This window comes from Sinocyclocheilus anshuiensis, unplaced genomic scaffold (genome assembly GCF_001515605.1).
Source record: "Sinocyclocheilus anshuiensis isolate Anshui unplaced genomic scaffold, SAMN03320099.WGS_v1.1 scaffold627, whole genome shotgun sequence".
In the NCBI taxonomy this organism is placed as follows: Eukaryota; Metazoa; Chordata; class Actinopteri; order Cypriniformes; family Cyprinidae; genus Sinocyclocheilus; species Sinocyclocheilus anshuiensis.
In genome coordinates, this window is record NW_015549703.1 from 184,097 (window position 1) to 198,491 (window position 14,395).

Genomic DNA, 14,395 nt, shown 5'->3' on the forward strand with positions numbered 1-14,395 from the left:
CGCGTGATTACAGTACTAAGCCGCTGCAATGGAGCAGCTCTAATGCCAATAAATTAAAGATGATGTAGGCTACCATAGAGAGAGAAAAAAATAAACAGTGAAAGTAACAAAAACTTGTAAAATACATTTTAATGGGCATAATATTATACATACTCTTTTGGTTTCTGTACCCAATATTTAAAAAATGTACAAATGCAATGAAAATATTGGTATCGGTACTCGGTATCGGCAAGTACCAAAAATAAAAGTATCGGTATCGGGCGAGTACTGGAAAAAGTGGTATCGGTGAATCCCTAGATCATAAGACACTGAATACTGGAGTAATGGCTGCTGAAAATTCAGCTTTGCCATCACAGGAATAAATTACATTTTAAAATATATTAAAATAAAATAAATATCAGGATTACGAATGAAAAAGGAAAAAAGAATGACAAATTCTGCTGTGTATTATAGCACTTCTAAAAAGACCCCTATAAAATATAGGAGTACAAGTAAATGCTTTCTGGGGAAATTGTTTTAGAAAGCTTTCATTTAAGAAGCAGGAGTAAATATTTTGACTGAAATGAATAATAAAATTGCAAAATTCAAAAAGCTTTCATTTAAGAAGCAGGAGTAAACATTTTGACAGAAATAAATAATAAAATTGCAAAAGTCAATCACATAGAAGTGTAAAGGAAAAATTATAATTTGGTGCTGAGATATTCAGCTGTTGTGTATCAGAAGGAAACAGGCGCTGCATGTTAATGTAGTCCATCCTCCACTAAGATGTCGGTTCAGCTCAGCTTGGCAGCACCCTACATGGCTCAGCCTTCCTTAAAGCAATGCCTCATGATCCTTCAGTCAGCGCCAGTGATTCAGAGAGACCTCTGGAGTCTTCTGGGTCTTTCCTTCATCGCTGTCCTATGCTATATTTTCCTGCATGCACTAATCCCTCCCTCTGATCCAGAACAGGGTGGCTAAACACTGCGGCTCATGTGGCCGGGCGCCGAGACCCAGTGACACAGGACTGAAGTGGCTGAGGAAGATGTCACAGCGACTCACTGATGAAGTTCTCCCAGAGTTCTCTTGCCAAACTCCCTCTCCTCATACACACTTCAGGCTATTCTTTAGAGCATGTATGACTCCTACTGTCTATGATGGCAATGTGAACACACAATACAGAAAAACAACTGGTGAGCCAGAATCAAAAATCTTTTATAACAGTCGGCCGGACATATAGCCTACATTGCTATCTGACAAAAAAAGACAATAAAATTGAGGCTGCAATGCCAGCAAGTAATTGCAAAGGCCTGTAGAACAAGTCTAAATAAATCAACATGCATTTATCGGTGTCTGGAGGTTTGTCTCAGGGGAGTTGTGAGTAAGATATTATCCTCGCTTTCTGTCGAGAAGGCAAGGACGATGAAAAAACCCTCGGCACTCAGAGTTTTGAGGAACAAATTGTTCCACAGAACCTCTCATATAGTTGTTTTAATCTAAAAAAGAGGTTGTCTGTTGCATGTTTTAAAAATTTTCTTTTATTCACTTTTGGGGGTCATATGTGAAGGCTAATGTTGCAGATATTTGTTCAAAACATAAAAAAGGTAATTGTGTGCTAATGTAAAATAAAAAAAATAATGATTAACAATAATGACTAAAACTGTGTTTATAAACTCATAATTTTGAGATATTACGTTGAAATTAGAAGAGCATCACAATAATGAGAAATAAAGTTGCAATTTCGAGATATAAACTCTTGATTACAAAAAATGAAGTCACAATTATGAGAAATCACAACAATGAAAAATAAAGTTGCAATTTCAAGATAATATATTCAGAATTGTAAAATATGAGGTCGCAATTACAAGAAACAGTCTTAATTTTGAAACCTCATAATAATAATAACAATAATAATTCATTACATTTATACAGTGCTTTTCTGAGTACTCAAAGTGCTTTACATAGAAGGGGGGAATCTCCTCAACCACCACCAATGTGCAGCATCCACCTGGATGATGCGATGGCAGCCATATTGCTCCAGAAAGCCCACCACACACCAGCTTATTGGTGGAGAGGAGAAGGAGTGAAGAAGCCAATCAGCATATGGGGATGATTAGGAGGCCGTGATGGACAGAGGCCAATGGGCGAATTTTGGCCAGGATGCTGGTGCTACACCCCTACTCTTTTTCGAAGGACATCCTAGGATTTTTAATGACCACAGAGAGTCAGGACCTCGGTTTAACGTCTCATCCTAAGGACAGTGCTTCTTACAGTATATAGTGTCCCCATCACTATACTGGGGCATTAGGACCCACACAGACCACAGGGTGAGCACCCCCTGCTGGCCTCACTAACACCTCTTCCATTATGAGGAAAAAAAGTCACAACTGCCTTTTCTTTTTTTTTTATAAACAAGGCAAATTATATCTGACATTGTATTGCTATAACAATAAATTTTGCTACAAAATTTGAAATTATTAAAGGGGTCATATGATGCGATTTCAATTTTTCCTTTCTCTTTGGAGTGTTACAAGCTCTTGGTGCATAAAGAAGATCTGTAGCAAGCTTGAACAGAAACAAACAATCCATGTGCTGTTGAAAAGCATGACTGTTTAACAAGGCGAATTATGCAAAACACAAAAGTGCATTCTGCTCGAGACCGGATCAATGTGGCAATCGCTCCGGATTTCAAAAAAGCTAAAATGACAGGCAGGGGTGGTTCTGTGGGGGAGCTTTTGTAAGGCTGTTAAAATTATCAAATAAAGCGTTTTTTCCTTCCACAAAGTACTTAAAACCTCCCACTTCCAGAGTGTTCAGTGTTATTTAAATAACACATCCATACAAGACAGAAAACTAATTCAGAAAAGAATTCCTATTTGCTATTATTCCGATCATTTACCAAAACTGCAATTATTTACTGTACAACATTCTGATTTTCAATTAATAGTGAAAGTGACGTGGCATGTGGCCAAGTAGAGTCAGACCCATACTCAGAATTAGTGCTCTGCATTTATCCCATCCAAAGTGCACACACACAGCAGTGAACACACACCCGGAGCAGTGGGTATTAGGTATATATGACTAAATTGAAGGCATAGTCCACCACTCATCATTTACTCATTCCAAACTTGTACTATATGCATTTTTCTTCTGTGGAATACAAAAGAAGATATTTTAAAGAATGCTGGCAAATAAATAGTTTTGGGTCCCATTGACTTCTATAGTATTTTTTCCATACTATGAAAGTCAATGCGAGTCGAAAGCATTTGGTTATGTAGCGTCTGGACCAATCAGACACACAATTATTTGCTATTCTTAACAAATAATCCCTAACACCCCTAACCCAACCAGCTAGCCAAATATGAGGGTCTATGGACCCTTCCCCCAAAATGTGACTTCCACCTCAAAAAGGCAAAACAGGCCCCTGGTTACCATGGTAACCAGGACACTTCAGCCAGATCAGATAAACTTTACGACCTAAAAGTATGTAGAGAAAATCCCCCCCCACCCCAAAAAAACAGACATATAATGCTATAGGAAATTACTTCTTTCATTAATTCATGGACAAATTTTTCTATGACCTTCCTATCATGCATATCCCTAGGTCATTGTGTATGATTACTACCTTCTTGTATATTGTCTTTTGTATTGTATACTGTTTTATGCATACTTATGATAGAACCATTCGTTCATGTAACCTCACCTATACCATGTTTGGTCTCTATGAATTCGTCTTCGGATTATCTAATTGAGAGTGTATATTATATGTTTATACCTATGCAACATATTAGTGTTCTAAGAATTTTTAGTAGTTTTGCATCAACACCCAATCGAATTACATATGCAAAATACCATGCTCTACGACAAAGAGTCATAAACTTTCCATCCTAAAGTGCAAGTCACCATTGGCTCTTTGACCCTCGAGAGGTGTGACCCCCACAGAACTTAAAAGGCCTAACTTCAGTGACCTGCCTCGCTCTTTTTAGGCTCTTTACTCGTCTCTCATCACCTTCCCGTCTTCTGGTTGCTAAGTCCCAGAGCTGGCGCAGCCGTGCCTGGCAGGCCTCAACACAGCTCAGTCTAGGTTCTTTTGGATTCTGAGAAGATGGGGATGCTGAGCTAGAACTCTTCTGGAACCCGTAAGTTTGTGCCAGGCTTCAGCCTTGTCTTTCCATTCAACAAAGACCCTCGGATCTCAGCTGATGTTTCTGATGTGATGTTTCTCTTAGCTCTTCTTCACTTTCCACCTGGGAAGAAACTCCCAGTCACCATCGCGTCAGAACATCTTTGGAGTTCATCACTATTCAAACCCGGAAGAACATGATCGCAAGTCCAAACCTTGAAACCATCAAGACTTTCATCCGAGACTGCATCCGGACACTCGTCAACGACCAAGGCAATGCAAGTATCGTACATTTAACTAAATGAAACATTTCACTCAAAGGTTAACTGACTGCTTTTCATAGCTTCATTCCCTGTTTCTCTAATGGCTTCATTCATCCAGTCTCACTCGCCATTCCCCCATGTATGAGTGATTGTATGTTTGTTTGTTTAGATTAGTTATGTGTCTTAGTGCTTAGTTAATAAAACCTTTGGTGCACAAATGGCATGAGTTTCTGATTCTGTCACCGCTTTGTGAATAATGTCCCTTTTACGATCCGATCTAGCTACATGCTCTAATGCATTAATACTGTATAAGGTTAATTTCTGTGGCCACGAAAATATAATTTCTTAGAGTTTACAGTGGGTACGGAAAGTATTCAGACCCCCTTAAATTTTTCACTCTTTGTTATATTGCAGCCATTTGCTAAACTCATTTAAGTTAATTTTTTTTCCTCATTAATGTACACACAGCACCCCATATTGACAGAAAAACACAGAATTGTTGACATTTTTGCAGATTTATTAAAAAAGAAATGCTTCTACTAAATACTGAGCAAAGGGTCTGAATACTTAGGACCATGTGATATTTCCGTTTTTCTTTTTTAATAAATCTGCAAAAATGTCAACGATTCTGTGTTTTTCTGTCAATATGGGGTGCTGTGTGTACATTAATGAGGAAAAAAAAATAACTTAAATGATTTTAGCAAATGGCTGCAATATAACAAAGAGTGAAAAATTTAAGGGGGTCTGAATACTTTCCGTACCCACTGTATATGAAATTACACTGAATGTTCGCTGGACGAACAGATTAGTTGATGACAATAATAATTCTGCTACTGTATACTGGCAGCTGATATAAATAATTGTAATTAATTATAATTAATTGTAATTATTTATATACATTTCCCTTTTGAGCTAATTTGCTAAAGTTACCAACATTCTTCAAAATATAATATTTTGTATTTTACAGAAGAAAAAGTTTAGAACAACATGAGGGGAAGTAAATTATGACAAAATGTTCATTTTTTGGTGAACTATCCCTTTAATAAATTTTTACAATAATATCCTGTATAAGTAATAATACATGATTATTTAATGTAAAATGTAATCGCCTTCCTAAAGGCAGAACTAGCCCCAGTCTGCTTCCTCCAGTAACATGTTCTAGAACAGGGATCCTCAAATCTAGCTCGCAAGATCCACTTTCTGCAGAGTTTAGCTCCAACCCTGATCAAACTCACCTACCTGTGATTTTCTAGTGGTCCTGAAGACATTGATTAGCATGCTCAGGTGTGTTTGATTAGTGTTAGAGCTAAACTCTGCAGGAAAGTGGATCTCGCAAGCCAGATTTGAGGATCCCTGGTCTAGAACCTTCACTACTGACCGGAGGCTTTTACAAGACCTCACAAAAAAATGACAAAGTGCATTAAGAACTACAACAATCAGTAGAAATATTATACAAGGCTCATCCTGATTTTCTGTTTCAGTTGGCTGGCTCATCTTTCTGTACAATAGGCTACATCTGAAGATCTTGTGTACCGGATCCTGAGTCCAAACAACTCTTAAATTCCAATGAGCTAAAAACTGGCAGCAATATGTTTGCATGGTGGTGCTTTCCACATAACAAATCCGAAAAGCAGAATTCATATCGGAAAGCAATTTCAAGATTTGGTAAATATTGCAAGAGGGCATCTGACAGTGACACAGGGCTTGAAAATAAGGATGGCCGAATGGCCTGGGGTCAGTGTGAGAGAGATTCGAGGCAGCTGACGGGACTGACTGTCACTTGTCTGATCAGACCAGAGCTATGTTGACATTTGTTGATCTTGATTTTTTATATATTACATGTTTTTATATCTAAATCAATAAGTAATGTTTTGCATCACATACCACAGGTTATCAGCACAAATCTATTTTATAAATGTACAGGTGTAATGGAGTTGCAATGCTGCTGTACAATTTTCATTTATAATTGCACTTTAAAAATCAACAAAATCTAATTATATAAAATGTTTACTGTATATAGATAATATTTAACACACACACAAATAAATTATTATATTACAAATAAAAATAAAATAAATTAATTATAGCATATATTTTTTAACTATAATGAAATATATGAAATGCAACCAAGGATGTAACTGCAAAGGACTGTGTATATATACACTAATTAATATACATGAATATTATAAAATATATTCTTATAAAATGTATTTTTTGTTCTTGCACATATAAAATACATTGCTAAAAACTATTTATTTATTTATTTATCCATCCATCCATCCAAAGTTACAAAACCTGAACCATCAGAAATTCTTACAGCTGAGCTCTGTGAGTACAGAAATAATCCTCAACCTCCAAGATGTATTGTTTTTATGACCAGGCATGTTCATGCACATCCTCTCTGTGCTGGGTTCAAAACACGCATCACTAAAAAAAACACAAAAAGTGTGCGAGTGTAATGGCAATAATTAGGTCAATTTTCCATTCACTTCCTGAGCCAATTATAGCATGCTTTAGATTTTAAAATGACTGCAAAAATACACGAACAATGGAGTCACACTACAAAAATTATGTGTCAGAGGAGTCACTGCACTCCGCTCATGCAAATGCATTCTGTAACTAGTAAAACAGATATTGCAGTGAGCCTGAATGTATCGATTTGCGATGATGTTTACATAAATTGCATGGTCATTGGCGTCATGCTCCACATACATTAAGAGAAGTTCAATTAGTTACGAAATCTCTAGATGTGCATGCAAACAGAGGAGAAAAAAACATCCAAGCTCCCACAAATAAACACAAGTGAATGTGCTCAAGCTGCGTACTATGAATACATGAATACTAAAGAATGACAAATTAGAGTCAAGACCACACAACACACCAGACGGAGTCAGTCTGAAACAGGAGTGAAATAGTCCATCGTAAGTCAGGCTTTGACTGCACTGGAAACAGTAACTGTGACAAACAGGGGACTCCAGTCCCCGCTGAGCCGATAATGGTGGCACTGAGATGTTAATAAGAGTAATCTGCGTGTGCCCTGCATTCACTCATCCCGCAGTCACAGATGGGCTTGCCTTTAATGTGTGCCCAGATGACAAGAGCATCATTTAAGCCAAAATACCCAGAAAGCCAAAGCATGCAGCCGAGACAGGACGCACTCCAGCATGTTAACTACCCACAAGCCTCTTCATCCATCCTCCCCAGACTGTGTACAATTATTATGTCTTTTGCGCCATGTCTCATATATTATTTCCCCAAGCAACCTTGACTTGAGAAACTTCATAAAAAAAGGAGATGCTTTGAGACAGAAGAACATTCTGTATTGCTGTCACTGATTGAGAAACAAGAGTTCATGGACATCAGAGAGGCAAAATCAGAGCTTGTTGTGAACAATTTTAAACTCTACTGTAGGTTAATCACATGAGACTTGTCAAGAACATGTCAAGGTCATATTTCACCCCCAAAATAAATAAACAAATGAATAAATAAAAGACATGATCCTTCAGAAATCATTCTGATATTCTAATTTGGTGCTCAATAAACATTACTTATTATTATCAATAACAATGCTGAAAACTGCTTAATATATTTTAAAGGAAACCATGATACTTTTTTCAGAACTGTTTAATGATCAGAAAGTACGGTATAGAATTTATTTGAAAAATAAATCTTTTGTAACTTTTTAATCGTAGTGTATACAAATATTTTATCACCATTGAGAATAAACATAATCACTGTCACATTACAGTAATGAGATGCTGTTGAAAAATACACTTAATTACAGTATTATTTTCAATTTGATAGAGAAAAAACTACTGTATTACAGTAATGAATTCAAAAGCAAATTACCATCCAGACACATTATGCCCAATGTATTATACTGTATATATATATAATTTAACATACAAATAATATTATTAATATCATTTAAATATTATTTATAATTATAATTAATTATAATTTTAATTATCTAATTAAATTAAAATACTAAAAACAGCATCACGACATAAAGTGAAATGTTTCTTTTGTTTTCTCAACTGAAATGTCTGAAATCATAAAATTAAGGCAATTAATATACACACATTGACAGTCTCCCAGTTTTTAGTTAATAATCTATTTCAATTTAATATATACTTGAAGCCCACCTACATAGTATAATATTAACAGAACTAGATTACACTATGTAGTCAAAAAGGCTGAGAACCTATGCATTATGAAAATTAAATTTTGGTGAGAAACTGTGTTTAATTTAATAATTAATAGTTCTTTATTACTAAAGTTACTAAATTTAATGTCACAAAAAAAAAAATTCTTTGATTTTGGGGTGAAAAGTGATCTACACCTTATCTCTGTGTACATACAGTAGCTGTGTTATTATGAGAGGACATATGAAGAGATTTGTTCACATGACGTGTCAGTGCTGGTTAAAATGGCTGTTTGAGTGCCTGCCTACCATCCAATCCAAAGCATTTCTCAGCATCTAAGCGAAGCCTGTCAGGGTGAGCTCACGATTGCGTCGTGACAAAGCACCGGCATCCCCTTTCACCACCAACATGAGCCAACGTGTGACACAAGCTCTCGCCGGTTCACGCGAGTTATTTTTAATGCACTATTCCGCAGTCCCTTCGCTGATGGCCCTTGAGCAAAAGCTGCCAATGTGGCAAAACTACTCGCAATGACAAAGGACAAGAACTCCCTTGAGAGTTCCCTCTGAGGTGTCTGAGACAGGAAATAACCGTGACGCAACGTCATGTACAGGAAGACTACCCATGGCGACAGATGCAAACACGCACACATCCGCCATTAATATTCATTACGATAGTTAGCCTAGTTTCTACAGCATTCGCTCCGTCAGAATCAACCAGGCCTTGAACTGCAAGCACAGTCAGCAAGAAAGTCTCACGTCACACCACCTAAATATATCACAGTCATATTTTCCCATACTACTGCAAATTACTCTCTCCTTCAGAAACATGCTCATAGCATTCAATGGTGGGGGGGGTGGGGAAATCAATACGCTGTGCACTTTGCATTCAGCACAGAAATAAGCCCACGCGCTTCAAGGCCTACAACAGTCAGCGAAAGCTCCCAGCCGAATGGATGCTGATTCATCAATAGATTGCCAACGCAAAAGGTCATCCCATTTCCCATAATGGCATTTCCTGCTCAAAAACAGACGGTGGGCCTAAGAGGAACCTGCAAGAACCAGTTCAGCAAGATCATAAAGATTAGAAGGATTCTAAAGAAAAAGGGCACTGTACTCACCAGAGTTACAGAAAGTTGTGGATCTCAGGACATAAATGGAGAGATTGGCCAGACGAAGAGGGAAAGAGAGCGCAGCTGTGTCGCTGTGCGGATCAGTTCATCAGCCTTTAGACTTCTTTCCAGGTTGATAACCGGCCCATTCTGCAGGCAGAAGGGCAAATCAAAACAACACACTGTGTTGTCATGTCAGTTTAAGGCACGTTCGTCAGTCATGCGAGGCTGCCATACGTTACACCTTCTCCGCATCAGGGTCTCTGTGTAGCGAAAGGGGATTTGCCTTAAGAGCACGGGTGAAATCACACAAGCCATATGTGCGCTGATTTACTTATCTCACGGTTAACTGAATCCTTCGTCAGGAACATCTCGTAAAAATAAAAAAAAGAGGCCAAAAGCTTCGGCTTCTAGTTAAGTGTCTGACATTTCTGTGAATACACCATGTGTGGGAGGTTTTAACCAAAAAAAAGGTGTTTTGAAATTCATAAAATGTGTCACTGACCAGAGAGGGATCCCAGAAGTCTCTTGGGTTTTCTCTTCCAGGTCATGTGACCACGTGCTGCCACACTTCCAGAAGACTTGGGAGAGTTCCGTCTGTCCAGTGTACCTCACCCTTTTAAAGAGATGTAGAGGTATGAGAAAACATTCAAAAATGTTCAGATTTCATTACAATTTAATGAAATTGATGCATTACCTGAGCAACTCCTTACTGTTTCTCTGTACAGGAGGTTTACTTTTAAATTTGTATTTAAAGGTTCTGCTCTTTCAGACCAAGATTCTGAAAAAAAAGACAAAATTGCATTTAAGTCTTAACTAAATGTTGGAATTCAGTTCCAATCAATGGTGTCTTTAAAATACAAATTTGTCATTTTTGCTATGTAGTAAATGTTAATATTTCCATCACATTTGTCTTAATACAATAAAAATATTTATGGTCAAATATTATTTAAAAACATAATAAATATATAATACATATTTTGTAAAGATGGAAATCATATTATCATCTCACACCATCACAGTTATGAATTGTATATTGGTTTGAGCAGATATGTTTATTTTTGTCATGTCCATTATTCAGGCAATTTATTTGGAAATATTTCAGGTGTATTTCAGACTTTATTTTCTACTAGAAATATTTAAACCAAACATGCAGGAATTGGTAATTATACATAAAACATATTATACTGTAATTATATATATAAATATTATGTATAAAATTTAATACAAACAAAAAGTTTTTTTTATTATTATAATAATGATTAAATGAATGTATAATACTATATATGCTTTACATTATTATTTTAGTATTATCTGAGTTTAGACAATACCCATAAATTAGAGTAGCTCAAAAGGTAATAGACAACAGGAATGATCTGTATTGTTCCAGATTCTCATCCCAAACATACAACATTGCATAAAATGAGCTTGCAAACAAGTTTAGATTTCTCTAATATATTTTTTTGAAACAGGGACCATCTCTTACGTCTGTGACTGCACTGCCAAATCCAGTCTTCAGCTCCCAGTAACCAGAAATTCCTTCAAAAAGACAAGGGGACATTTATCAGCATAAGTAAATGAACGTCTGTCTGTGTGAAAAGTGCTCCCTCTAATGGTCATGTTTTGCATTGTTTGACAAGACTATGATGAATGTGTTCTCTGGCTCTGTGTGACATAGTAGGTTTATCAAATGCATGACATCTATTATAAAACTGAAAGTTCAGACTTAATTTTGATCGGATGAGCTGCCTTCAAAGCTGCTGTAAAATACCAATAAATGCACGTTCTTTATTAATTCAGCAAATTGCTACATTAATCATAGTTTCTGTCTACTAGGATCAGACAATAATATAACTAGTGAGATATATATTCGGCATGACTAGAGAAGATAAGCCATTAAAAACAACATCTCAAAAAAAAAACTGAACCTTGACCCGTCTCAGTGTACTAAAACACTTAGGAAAGACTGCCATCTACTGGCAAACTCTACTACTGACACCTACTGTCAATCATTTTCCAGTTTGATGACCATTCTGGAAAAAAAAAATAAGACATGAGGACGTCTCCACATGTAATGTATTGGCAGAAGAAAAACCTGTTAAATATTTGCCCAGTCTGGATTCAGCTGCTCTGAAAACCAATTTAGCCAATTTATTTAGGGGCTTCAAGCGGATGCAGATAAAACACTTCGGTCCTCAGCCTGTGAGCGATTGTGCAAACCAGAAGTTAATCAGTTCCTCTAAAGGCGCTTACAATCTGATCTCCTGTTTGACATGGAGCCACTTCAGAGGGTCCCCAAGATGAAATTCTATAATGATGTAGACCGAAATTCAGCACAAGGGCTCGACACACAAATCACACTGTATTAATGTTTAATGATCTCTAAAAGCTTATATTCCTTTTTCGCTTTCTCAGGGTCCCACATCCCGGCATTTACAGATTATCACCTGACCCCTACTCAAGGACTGTCCCAGTGCGATGGCGAACACACATCAGTGAGATTAAAGATCTCTGTTGTGATGGCGGTTACAGTGCTCAAAAGATCCATAAAACACATAAGTTATCTCCTTACGACACACAGCCCAGAGAGCCAACCATACTCACGCTAGGCACGTGCACCTCACCATCATCCAAGAGTATTTAACAAAGCCTTTGGACTCTTTTATTAAATATTACGCTCAGTGAGTGAAGCATGAGCGATATCGCATATGGTGTACGTGTGTTTACAGTTGCTTTTCCTAACGGCGATATTTCCTATGAACTGTCTTTATAATATATTTACAATTTCTCCAATACTGTAGCAGTCACTCAAATCTTTTTTTCTACCATAAATGAAATATTAATAAGATCTAAACTATTTATATTGTGAGCATTAATAATGAATCACAGTGCTTTCAACATTGTGCTTCAAAACGTAATATCAAGCTCGAGCGGAAGCAGATATTTTTCCATTTTCATTTAGCCGGGGGGTTATAAATTAAGAGGGTCCGTTCTTTGCTAAATATTGTAAAAGCACCTAATGCATTAATCAAATGAGTAAATCTTTGTGGGTGCTCGGAAGCCAATAAAGCCAGTGCAGCACAAAACAGCGCTATTGAAATGTGTTTAAGCATTTCATTACTTTCATTTACTAATAAATAAATGAATCAACTTGGAGACACTTCAGTGGCTGTAAAATTTTTGAATCGAATGACATTTTCATGGAGACGTTAAAAGGGGAAAGATCTCCACAGGGCTTTTAGAGAAAGTGCAGACTCTTAACTCCGTCATGGAAAAAGTCAGCTCACTTCTGCCGGTGTGCAATTTCATTAACGCTTACATGCAGGCAGTCATTGATTTGCAAAGGAATCTCTCTGAAATGCAAGTCTAATCAATCAAACGTCTCTTTTTTTTATGGGTGGGCCCAAGGAGGTTTATAATACCTGGAGAAAGCTATCCGTTAGCTTTCCCATTCATCTCAATGACAGATGTTTGGCTGGTGAAAGACCCCCCGGAAGTATCCAACAATTGGCCATCAATGGAAAAACATACAGCATCTACCAATATAATAACTTTTTTAATTATGTGTGATTACATGGTTAGTTGGGTATTATTATTTGCATTGTTTTTCCCCACCAGTTGAGAAGGACTAGACTAGAATTTGTTTTCAACTTGTACAAATATTATTAATTTTAAAATGTAACATTAATTATTATTTTTAATATATAATTAATATATACTTATATATATATATATATATATATATATATATATATATAACAATCAGTATAATTTAAAGGTATATCTGTATAAAATGCATGATTTAAGATAAATATTACATTTTATATTTGTATGTCAACATTAAATATTTAAACATAATATGAAGAACATTTAATTACAAATAATATTATTATAACAAAATTACATAATTCATCATTTTTATATAAACATAATAAAAATATTAACTTTTTTCTTTTATAAAATGTATATTATTCTTATATTTCTCTGCTGTCTGTGACACAATCAAAACAGACCTGTGACCCATTTTTGGTTCTCGACCCCCTAACGGAGAAATACTGCTGTATAAGTCCTTGGCGGACCCCACTCATCATAGCTTGTGCCCCCAGCAGATTTAAACAAAAATAAAAAAGGAAGAGATCATAAAAGCCACACAGACAGAGGCCCGAAAAATAGAACAAAAATAGACCGTAAATAAGATGCCATTTTGATATATTACTAAATAAATTTCAAACAAAGTATTTAGCTGACACAAAGCAACTTTTGAGTTCAACAATCCCATTTTTGTGATACCGGGACTATACATCAAGTATAGGGCTTAGGGCTGCACGATATATCGTTTCAGCATCGATATCGCGATGTGCGCATCCGCGATAATCACATCGCAGGATGTGCGATGTCTAGTACACTGATGGTTATATTTATACTGATTGTTTTCTTTGCTCACACACAGACATCACGTCTACACCGGAGGCGACAGCTGTACAGAGATACCCATTTTAAATACATTTTGTAGCAGAGCTACTGCACGCGATTTTCAGTGCTGGAAATCCGTTTCCCTTTCATGGGAACTTCGAACTGCGTCCTCTAGGGGTCGCTATGGGGGAACGCCTCGTCGTGACCCGTGTCTGAAGCATACATTGAAAAAACACCAACAACACGTTGGCCGGCGACAGCCATGACATCACTACCGGTGCGACTATAGTATAAATAGGCACCGGGAGAACACATCATCCTCTTCTTCGTCTTCATTGACTGTTTTGTTTGAAGCGTGCAT

General features: G+C 36.7%; 1 protein-coding gene across 14 annotated transcripts in view; it reads right to left on the minus strand.

Moving 5' to 3' along the window:
* Positions 1–14,395, minus strand: part of LOC107660579 (poly(rC)-binding protein 3-like) — a 64,046-nt gene that overhangs the window by 34,952 nt on the left and 14,699 nt on the right. For all 14 annotated transcript variants that reach the window (XM_016449911.1, XM_016449905.1, XM_016449909.1 and 11 more), the window contains exons 2-5: positions 11,108–11,160; positions 10,319–10,402; positions 10,127–10,237; positions 9,631–9,771 (exon numbers count right to left, since the gene is read on the minus strand). The gene's annotated coding sequence lies outside the window, so the exon portion shown is untranslated. The remainder of the gene's footprint in view (positions 1–9,630; positions 9,772–10,126; positions 10,238–10,318; positions 10,403–11,107; positions 11,161–14,395) is intronic.